The sequence below is a fragment of the Acartia tonsa genome, chromosome 4 (assembly GCF_053477335.1).
Source record: "Acartia tonsa isolate MP-2025a chromosome 4, ASM5347733v1, whole genome shotgun sequence".
In the NCBI taxonomy this organism is placed as follows: Eukaryota; Metazoa; Arthropoda; class Copepoda; order Calanoida; family Acartiidae; genus Acartia; species Acartia tonsa.
The window spans coordinates 50,980,845-50,994,502 of NC_137263.1; the positions used below are offsets into that span (position 1 = coordinate 50,980,845).

Genomic DNA, 13,658 nt, shown 5'->3' on the forward strand with positions numbered 1-13,658 from the left:
AGAAGCCCTACAAATAATCTGGAATAGCAAAGATCCAATTATGCAAAGGGAAAGCTTCACTGAAGAAAAAACGCGCATTTCTCTGCATTGCGAGATAATTGTGCATTATTGATTTATGACTATTCCAGATTATTTGTCGCTTAAAACGGTGTGCGGGTATGAGCTGTACGTTTAGCCGTTTGGCAGCTAGCAGCCTTTAAAATTCATAGATTTTTGGAAAAATTCGTTACCAGGAATATTTTACCGTGAACTGCACTTGATCCGAAAATAATATTTATGCCTTCATACTAGGGACGGCAATCCGTCAAATTTTTGGACAAGAATCCGTCCAAAAATAATATGATGATAATCTTTGCCTTCAAAAAGGGGGAGTTGAAAGAAAAAACTCAAGACGCTAGTTTTAGCCTACCAATTAAGAATCCGAATCCGCTATCTATTCCACAACTCAAAAAAATTGGATGATCTTTACTAGATCACAGAAAATTTTACATTACTGATTCAACAATTTATAAGAGGCTCGAATGTAGGGTTCCAGGACAAACGCATTAGGACAAAAGCAAGAGTGTCTAAAATATTGAGTTAATTAAGTATTTATATACAGGTTAGGTTAGGATATGAATATACAAATAAGCTCCCCGCAGGGGTTAGGCATTTTAAAAAATCCTTTAAGATGGTTTAAATTACTTTAGGTTAGTGTCCACTCCGACGTTTGTAACTCCTGCGTTTGTTTCATAAAAATTATAATTTCAGAACAAAGACGAGAATAAGTGTGACAAGAAGAAAGAAAGAAACAGGCATGTGTCATTTCAGCTTTTATCATAAATTTCGGTTCATTATAACATCTTTTCCAATTTGGCATCGGATCTAACGTATTTCGGCTGTTTTAAGACTGAATCTGAGCCATACTAAAGACGTATATTACAGCAATTAGCTTGTCACCCCCTCCCCTCCAAAGAAATAAAAAGATAAGAAATTTGTTAGGGCTGATTTACCCTTTTTTTTACCCCCCCCCCCCTCCTCAGCGTTGAATCCCTTAGCGTATCATAGATAATTTTCCACGAAAAAGAAATAAAAATCATAGAAGTAGTCAGCCGCCTTTGGGCTCTAGGGAAATCAACCATTCACAATTTTAATAATCAGCTGGAAGTCTAAACCTGACCAAAATATAGAAATGCCTCTTTTAACAATTTTCAAATTATTTAAATGGGTTTTAATTTTTAAATTGTATCTTATAGACTCTTGAATGTACATACAGCAGATATGAAAACACAATAATCAAATTAAAGATAAAACAAAAAACGCGAACGACATGACAAACACTAAGGGAGCATGCCAAGAATCACAAGAACAAGAAGAGACACGAGAGTAACCAGCTAAAGAATGAATATGAGAAAGTTCAAGCGGATTGGATTCAGAAAAGAAAACTGGTGGAGCTTTTAGAATTATACAAAGAACACATGGGACACGAATTTCAGAACAAAAAGAAAAAGTAAATTTTCAGACTCTCATGTCTTTCATCTGTTCTTTCTAGTTATCCTACAGCATTAAAATGTTAAAAAAAAAATTTTAGGGAAATTTAAATTAAGTATTGTTAAGAATATATAGGTAATAGTAAGGGACAAATTAACAAAGTCCACCTAAATTTTTAGTTTTGACAATTCTTTCGTTCCTTTTACTTTCATGTGAGAGAGGCTAAAAACTGACCAAAACAACTTTATTGTCTCTAAATCAACATCTACTTTATGTTTTTGCAGACAGGCTTGTAAGTTAACTAACTACAAAAAGAATTATATTTCCAGTATGGCTTCGAGACCGATTAATATCCGCTAGACTTGAACCTGAAAAATTATTTATAGCGTCATATTATATCCAGATTTCTACGAATGTAAAAAATTGGTTTTAATCTTAAAGCTGTTCAGTGTCACAATACGATGCGATAAATAACTATTATCAATTTTTTTTGGATCATGAATTACAAAACACATAAATTATACCTAATTTTATTTTCATTTTTAAATTAATATTGTCCCAGATCTAATCACAGTTTAATCTTACTGGTTACCAGTTATTTAGTATATGTTTATCAAATAAACTAAAATTAATTTTATTTTATCTCTTGATCAGTTATAATTTAGTTATGTGATATTAAGAAATTTAGCTGATAGTTTATAAAACACAAAAAAAAGAAATATACCTTTATTTATTGAATACTTGTTATTTTGTATGCTTATATTTATTTTGTTTCAGATTATAGGCAAATGAAGTCAATAAAATGTTTGTTTTTTTTAATAGATAAATTAACAGTTATTAATAAAAACAGTTTTACATATAAACCACATATTTCATTTTGTTGAAGGAGTTTTTAGATTCATGTTATAAATAGTCCCATGAAGTAAAAACTATGAAAAACTTAAAAGTCGTCTTCTTTTATACACCATTTACTCTGTCGTGGATTTGAACATTGTTCTGTTTGTTTGCTGGATCCCTGGCATGGCCCAGGCTTGTAGTTACATGACCTAGACAAATGACGTGCTATTGTAGTAGTATCAAGGGATATGACAATAGCCGTTAAATTACTACTCAATTAAGATAAACAAAATAAGCATTTCTTCTTTACTTCTACTTTTGAACCAACCTATCAAATCCTTATGAAAAAAGTAACAGGATGACTGTTTGTCTATGTGATTGTACCGAAGGATCTCGTTAACCGCTGAACCGATCAGGTTCTCCTTTACAGGATAGCTTCTCATAGGTCCTGGGAAGGTTTATACCTATTTTGGGGAAGGGTACCACCACCCCCGCCAAAGAAATCACTCCCCACCCCCTACAAAAAAAAAAATTTTAATTTTTTTCTTTTTAAAACTTAAATTAAAGTTGTAAAGTTAAATTGCTACATATTGCACTGACCTTGTTCTTGTTCTTTGTCCAGAATCACCGTCAGAACATAAGCGTTGACAATCTCCAAACTTGCCCCAACTTCCCCATGTACCCTCAGAATTATGTTTCTGGAATTAAGTAATAGATATTTATCGCATCGTATTAAAGATATCTTTCCATGGTATAAAAATTTTCAAAATTGAAAAAAAATTCTAAGAGGATAACGCCCATTGTTTTGTCTATCTGTGTGTTATTTGGAGTGCAAGATCGATTCCTAGATTTTAAAGTTTTTGTGATTTTCTCAACTCCTTTTCAAGATATAGGGGTAAAATTTTCAGTGATTAATTGATATTACATTTTACATGTTTTCACCAAGTTTTATTAATATTTGTCTATTTATTGGTGTGCTAGATCGATTCTTAGAATTTTAGGTTTTCATGATTTTCTCGATTCCTAATCAGGATTGACGGCTGAAATTATCAGGGATTGAATATGCTCATATTATACATATTTCCATCAAGTTTTATCAAGATTTGTTTATTAATTACGGTGCTAGATTGATTCCTAGATTTTTTTGTTTTTGTGACTTTATATGTTGCGTGATTTAAAAGGTTTCTTGATTTCCCATTTTATCAAGTTTAATGTTAATTGTATGACACTGCTCTATAATAAAATTTTCCCGATATTCATTCATAATTTTGAGCTTCGCTACTTATGGATGTTGTCATACTTGTATTTAAACCAAATCGGTTAAAATGTTTGTGAGATAAATAAAGAAAATGTTTGATAATTTGGGCTAAACAAATATCTAAAAAAAACACGTTTCTAATCGTTGATACGTGTAACTTTCTACCAACTTGAGCAAGTTTTTTTTTTACCCTAGATATTGAATGGGTTTATTCCCCATTTTTACTACTTTTTATGGGTCAAAGTCATAAATTTCAGAGGCTAAAGGCGAAACCACTAGTTTAGTACTTTTATAACTTACCAAAAACTAAATACTTGCGTTAAAGGTTACATTTAGATTATTATAGAATATATTGTATTTTTTTTGTACGACAACATTTGATTTTCCCTTCTTATATACAGGGTGCGGCACATAAATCCGGACATTTTTTAAACGGCCATAGCGTCAAAACTACTTGACCAATCAGGACGCTTGACCCCACTATAAAAAGCTTAGGTAATGACCTTTTAGCACAAAAAAAAATCTTTGCACGAAGATGGACGTGTACAACGAGCTGGCCGCGCATATGTACAACAAGGCAGTTTCCAACTGCGCCGGTGGTTTAATCTGGATTCTCGACTAGGGCCCACTAAATCTGACCTCAGCCCATCTGTAGGTGAGATTGGCATGTCAAACTTGCTGAAGATACTCTTAGATACATAAGTAAGACACTAGAAAAGACTAGAGCTCTCTATCTGAAATGGCTTGGCCGTAGTACTCCAGCAAAGTGAAACGTGGCAGATTTTAAGATGTCAAAAACGTCAAAAATCGTGAAAATTTCTCGGTTCTTGACTTCATGGACCCATATTGAACTTTAAAACTTATTTTAGACTATAGGTTGCGCTGACAACCCTAGCTGAAACTTCATGCTATTTCTAAAAATGTAAAGAACGTTGTTCTAGCTTACCTGTGGTCCAAATAAGAGCCTCCGTGTCTAAGGGTAGCTTGAAAGTTGGGCGAATTTGGATCCTGCGGTTATTCACGTTCCTAAGGAAATGTGGCCTCCCAGCAGCCCGATCTTAATTCAATGGACTTTTGGGCCTGGGGCTACTTTGAAGCATGCACCAATAGACGTGCCCATACCACAAAGACCTCCCTCATTGCCACTATCAAGGAGAACTACGCCAGCTTGGACAGGTACATTTTGACCTGGACCTGCCGGTGGTTGAGGAGGCGGGTAGAGGCGGTGATTGAGGTTGGCGGCCATTTTTTAAAATAATCTAATAGTCATTTACCTATTCTGCCTCTCAGTTTTTAAAATTCAATAAAATCTTTAAAATTGACGATTTTATGTTCATTTGTTTAAAAATTTGAATTTGTCTGGATTTATGTGCCGCACCCTGTATATACACTACACACACTTAAAAACATGTTTCTTCTGTAAATTTTAGATTAATATTGCGTATTTGACACACTTATCATATTTTTAAAAGCGAAGCTTTTCTATAATTGGGGTCGGTCCGTCCGTACGTACGCCAAGGACAGTTTGCTCTTTTCGTTAATTTAAACAGGTTAGAATTGTCCTATCGATTCCCAACTTTTTATGATGATTTCTGTAGTAATTAGGTACAATTTACAAAGCGTAGCAACTCTATAATTGTTACTAGAATGTCCGTACCTCCACTTTTAATTATGTTGATTTTAACCTTTTAACAACTAATTTTTATGTGCTAAAATTATCAGATTGTTCTGATTTTTGGAATACTAATTCCTATAATAACAAAATACAATATCATAAGCGAAGCATCTCTATAATCAAGTACTAAAAATGTAAGCATGTCCTGAAACAATTTCCTGTATTTAAGCAGTTTTTCATTCAACAAATTTACTTACAATCTTCAACTTTTATATAAATTAATTTATATTGTGTTTTTCAGTTCTGACACTCTACAATTGTTAATGTTCGTTTGTCCTACCGTTTCAGAGCTTCGCTTTAATGGATGATGTCATCCTTGTTCTTCCTACAACTATCTAATACACCGACCCTTCTCGTTTTGGTATCAAGCTAATTTATTGTTTAAAATGTCCGTCAGATAAAATCTTATTCTCTATTGAAAAAAATATCCCTTTAATAGTATAATAGTTAGGCTTTGTGTTTGACCAAAAGGGTCTCTTTAAGAATCACTGGACCGATTTTATTCATTCTTGGGGTGCATGACTTATGTCCCAGGGCGGTTTCAGGCATTTTTCCTAATTGAATTTGGTTATTTTTATAACACCTTCATAGAAGCAAAACTACTCCCAAATCCAACATGTCTGTCCGTCCGCCCATTACGCTTAAGGGAAATGTGATATTCTCGTGTGCTAAAATTTTTGGTGAGGATTCTCTACCAATGAGCATCTATCATACAACTTTCTTGCACCGTCAGTCTGTCCTCCATGCTTTGTATTACATAGATCTTGTTCTTTTTGCACACTTTGTTATGTCCAACCATATTTTTTTTTATTTGATTTTACTTTCAAAACTTTCTAACCATCTTCGACAATCTATTTCTTCTGACCTAAATTTCTCTTTTAGCTGAACTTGTAACTGATTAGATTTTGGCTTCCTTTTTTTTCATTTCCCCATATGGTTAAGTTTAACTGTAAAAAAAACTCTTGTTCTTCAAACATAATGATAAAATTACTTTGAGCTCAATTATCACTTATTTTGACGCGAGGCTAACAAAACCTAGTTTTGATCTTAAAATTTTTCATTTTAATATCCGCGGAAAAATCTTTATAATAAAAGAAAAAATAACTATTATCTCTTTTTCAGTTCAACTATATTTATGATTTACTATTTCATGGTGTTAATGAAATATGCCTTACAACCAATTAGTTGATTTTTATAAAACATTAATGGAAAAGACCAAATTACTAGGATATTGCTCCGACAAAATAAACTCAAAATCAGCTCTCTATGGGCCAATGAATTTTTTTAGATAAAGGTTTGCGATAAAGTTGAAGCCTGTGGTATGGGGAGGAGAATGTCATACGCATTTAGGGGTGAATGTCCTCGCTTTTCACACACATGGTTCGTTTTTCTTCATTTAAATTATAGAACCAGTAAAATAATATAACAACGATAAACATTAATGAGTAGCGAAGCTTACAGATTAGCCTTATATTTTCTTACTAGCGGCTAACGCCCTAGTGGCTTGAGGGAATAGGGGGAGGGGAAGTCAAGCCTGTAATTTTAATTTTAGTTTTAGTTTTTAGATTGGCGGAGCAATTTCTCTTGGGAGGGTGGAGAGACTCTCCCTCAAAATAGATATAAACCTTCCCTTAGCTTACTACTTGGATAATGTATCTATTGCTTAATTATGTAAATTAAATTTTTCTATGAATATGACTTGAGATAGTTCTAAAGAACAACGTATTTTGTTTCTTTTAAAAATGAATGAAGATTGAAGAAACCAGGGTGACATTATCCATAAGTAGGAATGCACAGAAAAAAATCATGGATATAAAAACAAATAGTAAATTATCAAGCAAATGTTGATTAGCAATTAAAAAAGAGAGCAAGAAGAACATATTAATGGAATATATTATATTTCTTTTGTTTCCTGACCTACGGACTGGCAGATCAGGTAAGTTGCTTATTACATGCATTTTGGAAAGCAGCAATGAAATCTAAACTAAGGAAAAAAAATTAAAATCGGACTAAGACACAGAAATCAGTGGAAAGGGCGGACAGACAAAGTGAATTACTCATTAAAAACGGTAAAATTTTATCAAGATTATATGTACATTTATGAATAACATAAAGGTATAGTTATTTATCATCGCATCGTATTATGGACAGCTTTCCACACATATCAAATAAAAATTATAAGTTCAAACCCAGTTTTGTTAGCGCTGACAAAATGTTTATAATTTAATGATTTTTAATTGAATATTTGTATAGTTGTCTGTAATGCGATGCTATACATAATTTTTCAGTATGGCTAAGAACCGGTTCTAATCCACGGTTTCGAATTAATACGGGAAAATAGATTATTTTGTAAACATACAAAATAATCTTTTCTGATCCAATATGAAATATGGACTATAATCACCAACAGAAATAAAATCAGGAAAAAAATAAATTTTAGAAAACATGTACTCCAACGTGAAGCTTGAGGAAAAACAATGGACAAATATAACCCACTTTTTTCTTTTTAAAAGAGGAGAAACATTACAAAGGGAAAGAAAGTATGTGTGAACCTTTTTACGCAAACCTGTATAAATATGTTTGAAATTTTCATCTAGTTAACAGTCGACTTAAGATTTCATCTTGTCAATATATAAAGAGCAATATATCGTAAGTATTTTTTCTATTTACATTTTTAGGTCTTTCATAGAATAAGTGTGTAGTTTTAGGTATTTTGTAGTTTTATTCTATAATTTTACATAATTTATGTAGCGAAGCTAAGTATACATGTTTGTGTTCTTTTTTTTCTTTAGTTCTTGAGACCCTGTAATGTTCTGTTAAGAGCTTATTACTATTTATGTTAATGTCTCATTCTCTCAATTCTTTTCCAGAATTTTTTAAAAAGGGAGGCTTAAAATATAAAAGATTGCATATGTATAAAATGCAAAGTAGAAAATTAACAGAAAGGCAGACTTAACCTTTTTAAAAGGGGGGAGGGGGGGTAATACAACCATCTCGTAATCAATGCGCAAAATCGTCAGATTGTAGTTATCAATACAGTATATTTTTTAATTTGATTGAAAGAAAAAATGTTTCTATATGTTGTTATGCATTTGATTCAAGAAAAAGGAGATATTGAATCTCCCCAAAAATTACTTTAGTTTTTTTTTAAAGAGGACTATGCACGAACGAGATCAAGTGATGCTAAGCACCTTCCAGCAGTTATTCTAATTTTTTTTTGTGTGAATATTCTAGTTTTATGTTTAATATCGTTATATCAATTTTTTTAAAAGTTTCACCATGGTGTTACATGGAAATTTTTTTAAAAATGTTAGGCATTTTTTGGCTATATATCATCAAATGTTGAGTTCAAACTGTCGTAACACAAAAGTAAACTTTTTCAATGAAAAACGTTAATTTAGAAAAAGGGTTGGTAACTTGTAATATTGTAAATAGTTTTATTAGTATTCTTTAGTAATTTACAGCATTTGATTATGTTTTGGCTTGTTATTTTATTTGAACCTTTAAACCCAACAAAATATTTGATAAGATTTCACAAAAAAAATTATTAAGATTTCAAAGTTTTATTAATAGAAAACCATTGTGAAACAAATCTTTTTCTTGTTGGTATAACTATATCAAATATAACCCTAGTATATTCACAAAAAATATTTAGAATCACTTGCTCTTGTTCGTGCATAGTCCCCTTTCAGCTTTATAAATCAATCAAAATGTTATTTGCCATGGTTTAATTTTTTATAAGATTAGCAAGTTTATAGGTATGAGATGAAAGAAAACATAGAATTTTTTTAGCGCATCTTATTATATCTTTCTGCGGTGAGTAAAATGATAAAATAAAATGATTATTTAAGATTAAAATCCACTGATTAACATTGTTTCTTTTGACATTTTTGTGCATATTATTATCTTTATTTTAGATGTGGCTATTTCTATTGCTTATACCTTCTGCTGTGCTATCAGCTTCTGTTGACAGTTGTGAGCCAGCGAGAAATATAGGGATCAACATGACAGCATTTTCTTAAAATGTTGGCCATTTAGTACATTCTCTCACAGTAGAGGATATCCGCTACTTTTTTGATGACCAGTTTCCCATCGACAACACAGTGCCAACAGTAAATTTTGATCTAACTGGTACCCCTGTTCTTAAGTATGCCCCATCACGTCCATCTGAATTTAAGTTTCCCGCTGGAGCCGCCATTGATTTTATTTTGTCCAACAATGATCAAAGATTTAGATTTGGTTCTGCAGGAGACACAAATCTGGAAGAAATTGTGCATCAAATGCACATGCTGGAGATGTGGAAAATGGCTTCGAAGGTATATAGGGACATCAAGACAAAAGGTGTTGACACTCAAAAAGTCTGCCCATGCCTAGTTAATGAAGAAGAAAATGGACTTATTGATCATATGGCAATGATTTTCAAGGCATTTCAAGAATGGATTCCTTACAAAATTGTGGAAGGAGAAAGAAGAATTCCCATCAGAGAAAGTAGATCCTTATGTAACTACAAATCTAATTATCCACCACAAATTGAGAGAGAAGGAAGACACATTAAAGGGGAAATGTACAAATTCATTAATGGCAACGAGTACCAAATTGTTCCTGAACTGAAAGACTCAAAGAGTTGGAACTCGTATTGGAAGTCAAAGGTAATCAGTAGCGAACACGATGAACAACAACTGTTCAGTTTTGCAATGTATATGTACTGCAAGATAAATTTTGCATGATTTTTTAACTGGGCCACTAAAGAATAAAAAAAAGTTTAACTTTATCTAAAATTTTATTATTCCCATTTTTTGTAAATTGGTTTGGGTTTGATGATTGCTTTGATAAAACATAATCTAATACATATAATAACTACTCGTTTTAATTTATTTATGTTATTTAACTTTTTAAAATAAAAGGGTTGAAATCATATTAAATTTCTTGATTGTATATAAATGCCAATTATTATTAAAAGCAAAGCTTATCTATAATTAGGGTATGCGCGTATGTCCGCAAAGTATAAATCTTACTGTTAGATATTAGAATTTCCTATCAATTTGAAAGTTGTCATGATATCAATTAGGTACTATTTAGAAAGCGTAGCAACTCTATAATTGTTACCAGAAAGTCCATTTGAAACATGTTTAATTTTAACTTTTTAAAAACAACTTTTATATGATAGAATTATCCCATGCTGAGATTGACATAAATAAAGAAATAACACAATATTTTTAGACCGTAGTCATCAATAAGTAAGGTACCAATAATAAAAGGAATATTTTAAAATTAAAGGCAAATTAGTTTAACTCCAGTTGTCATAGCTAAGCATTTGCACAAAAAGAAATAGAGAAAAAGTTGATCTTAATATTGAGGCTTTGAAGTCGTAAAATATCATATTGTTGTCAATTTTGGCTAGAAAAGTATTTATAGAGAATGACCCTATCCCTAGGAGTAGGAATCCTTGTAAAAAAGCCAAAACCTCTACAAAGTGTAGTAATTGAATTGTTAAAAAAATATCAATACATATAGTAAATAAAGTTATATTTTAGTTTTAATCCTATCCTATAGTTTCAAATAACCTTTTGTTAGAAACAAGATTTGCTTAGATGCTAATAATAACTCATGGAAGTAGTATCAAAAACTTTTATTCTTCAAATGATTCAGTTTAGGCTTCAGTTTTAATATTTAAGAATATTGGATCTGTACTTGGAGAAAAATTAACCTAAAATGCTCTTATTTAATAACCATGTAATTCTCCTGTGAATTACAGTAGCAAAGTTACTCTATAACTAATTTTGTCTGTCCGTTCTTCGGTCAGTCCGTAACGCTATGGGGTAAACGTGATTTTTTCAGCTGCTACTCAAGATAGACAGCTATTTTTTTCTTGTGATGATTCTCTGTGCAAATGAGATTCTAGTTTTAATTTGCTTTGTCTGTCCGTCTGCTGAAAAATGAAATCTCCTTGTCCGTATTTGCGTCCATGTTTTTTTGTGCTATGCTACTTATGGGTGTTGTCATCCTTGTTGTGATATTAATTTGTTCGCTTTTTTTTTAATAGCCAGAATCTTACTGAACCAGTAACTTATTATAACTCCCTTTGTCAATCTATTCGTGGTAGTGCCGGAGGAAACGAGCTTTTTAAGGCTGTATATTCTCAATTAGAAATCACAAAATATAAATTTCGGCGGTAGCAGCTGTACTGTGGAACTACTGCAATCGGCTGTCGACGGGAAAACGGTGGCGAATATTTTATGTAGACATATTAGAAAAGCTTAAGTTTAAAATTTGACGTTTCAAAGTCAAAAATTAGCCATTTAAAGTTTGCTGGAGTTTGGAAGATCAGGACCTGCAGGATCGTGCCTGGAATCTAAAATTGACTTGAACACAATATTTCATATTAGGATGTACTACTAGATGATATTTAAGTATTTTGATACCATAAAATACCTTGTTTAAGTAAAACAAATATTCTTGCTTTTTACCATGGATATTTTACAAGAAAAAAGACCTAAAAATCGCATACATCCTAACCTCTGAGCAATCAAAAGGAAGCTGTATATATTGTAACAGGTTTATATGACAAAAAAAATATATTTTATACTTAACAGCAATATTACCCTTAATTTCTTTATTGTCTGTCTGATCGTCAGCGGTTTTAAGACTCAAGAGATAAATTTTAAATCATGGTGTATTATATCTATAAAAATCAAGTGCTATTCCCGCTTTGGCCTCAGATAAAAAATGTCCAAAATCGACCCACCCTTGTATCGACTTTGGTTAAAGACTATCCTACCAAATAAGCATCAACTCTAAAAATCACTTTTTCTTTCCGTTTATATGGGATGTATTTGTCTTCTGAAATTCCTTATGAAGATTTGCTTGACAAAAATCTATTCTATGCCTATACCACATAAAATGGGATTTTCAGTCCGTTGTAATAATTTTTTAGCGCATTTGTTCACTGCTTATGTGTGTTGTCATCCTTGTCGAAAATTAATTTTTACTCTTTCTTTTGTTTAAAAAAATCTACTTTACCTTGGCATCCGTTTTCAGAAAAACACAGAGAAACAAAATAAAAAGCCCTTTAAAAAAAATAGTTATGTTTTGGACTTTAATTAAATTAAATTGTTAATTAAAAATTTACCAAAAATTAAGTATTTCATTGTTCAATCTAACTCGATCAAAATTTGCAAACTGAAATCTCAATTGTTGAATTAATATTTAACTTATTTTGTAATGTGAACTTTTGTTTTTAAATAATAATTTTAAATCCTTTGCTTACAAAGATTAATGCACTATATGATGTATGAAATTTAATTTGAAAAAAAATATATATTTTTAATATTTAAAGTATTAGGTAATAATAGTTATTTCTAGCATCGTATTATAAACGGCTTTCCGGCACCTCGGGGCTATAAAAACTGGTTTAAATCTTATGATCGTGCATTTTATATTCTTAGAAAATTGGATATAATACGATGCTAGACATAGTTTTTTCGTATGGATGAGAACCAGTTCCTATCCTCCGGATTCGAATGAATACGAGAAAATGATCTTATTTGCGCACTTGACCAGTAAGATATATAATTTGGAAAGAATTTTAAAGTTAGAGGTAGATTTGAAATCTGCATAAAATTTTAAGGATTTTTTTTTATAAAATTCGTTTTTGTATAATTTTTTATTTAAAAGCGCAAATACAATTTAAGTTAATTGATTTTGACATCTGTGATTGGTGGATTGAAAACTATCTGCGCTCTGATTGGAGAAGCTTAAGTGTCGTACATCATTCAACCAATTAGTGCGCAGTTAACTCAGATGTACAATTATTTAATGCATTATTTTGTGAAAGTAGTATTGAAAAGATTAAAAACATTTATCCTTAAATAAAAGTAACCGGATGTCATCTTTCCACCTGTACAATATAGCTTCTCATTAGTCCTGGGAAGGTTTATAACAATTTTGAGGGAGTGAATCACCACCTTCCTAAGATAATGCGACCCTCTAGGGACGCAGCCTCTAGTATTGTACATTGTTTACCGGAAAATTATGTCCTGTGATACGCCTCTATATTTTAAAATTTGAATTGAATTTTGCTCTTTTTTGCGGGGAGCTTTTCATTAGTCCTTTAATGGTACTAGAAGATCTAGGATTTCTGTTTACGTGAAAGGATAAGCTATGGGTGAGGTCGTGGCACGGCAGAAAAAAAATATGCAGCTTAGCAACACATTATAATGGTTCTGCCTACCTATCAAGTCGGGTTGTCTTTGTATTTCTGGTTTTAATTTCGTCATTGTAATTTAAATGAAATGTTTTCTGTACTAACTCCGAGATAAAAATATAGTTAAACTAACCCTTAAAATACTTTAACAGATTTTTTATAATAGGTACAAACTTTTATAATCATAAGAATAATAAACAAATTTATGCCTACAC

The 13,658-nt window shown here is 31.6% G+C and overlaps 2 long non-coding RNA genes across 2 annotated transcripts; one reads left to right on the top strand and one right to left on the bottom strand.

Moving 5' to 3' along the window:
* Positions 1-1,983: 1,983 nt before the first annotated feature.
* LOC145317645 (uncharacterized) lies at positions 1,984-12,534 on the bottom strand. The gene is made up of 4 exons (XR_013879060.1): positions 12,370-12,534; positions 12,261-12,307; positions 2,908-3,005; positions 1,984-2,516 (listed from the first exon to the last, which is right to left on the bottom strand). It is a non-coding gene; the product is annotated as an uncharacterized LOC145317645 (long non-coding RNA).
* Positions 7,754-10,162, top strand: LOC145317646 (uncharacterized). Its single transcript, XR_013879061.1, has 2 exons — positions 7,754-7,889; positions 9,158-10,162. It is a non-coding gene; the product is annotated as an uncharacterized LOC145317646 (long non-coding RNA).
* Positions 12,535-13,658: the final 1,124 nt, after the last annotated feature.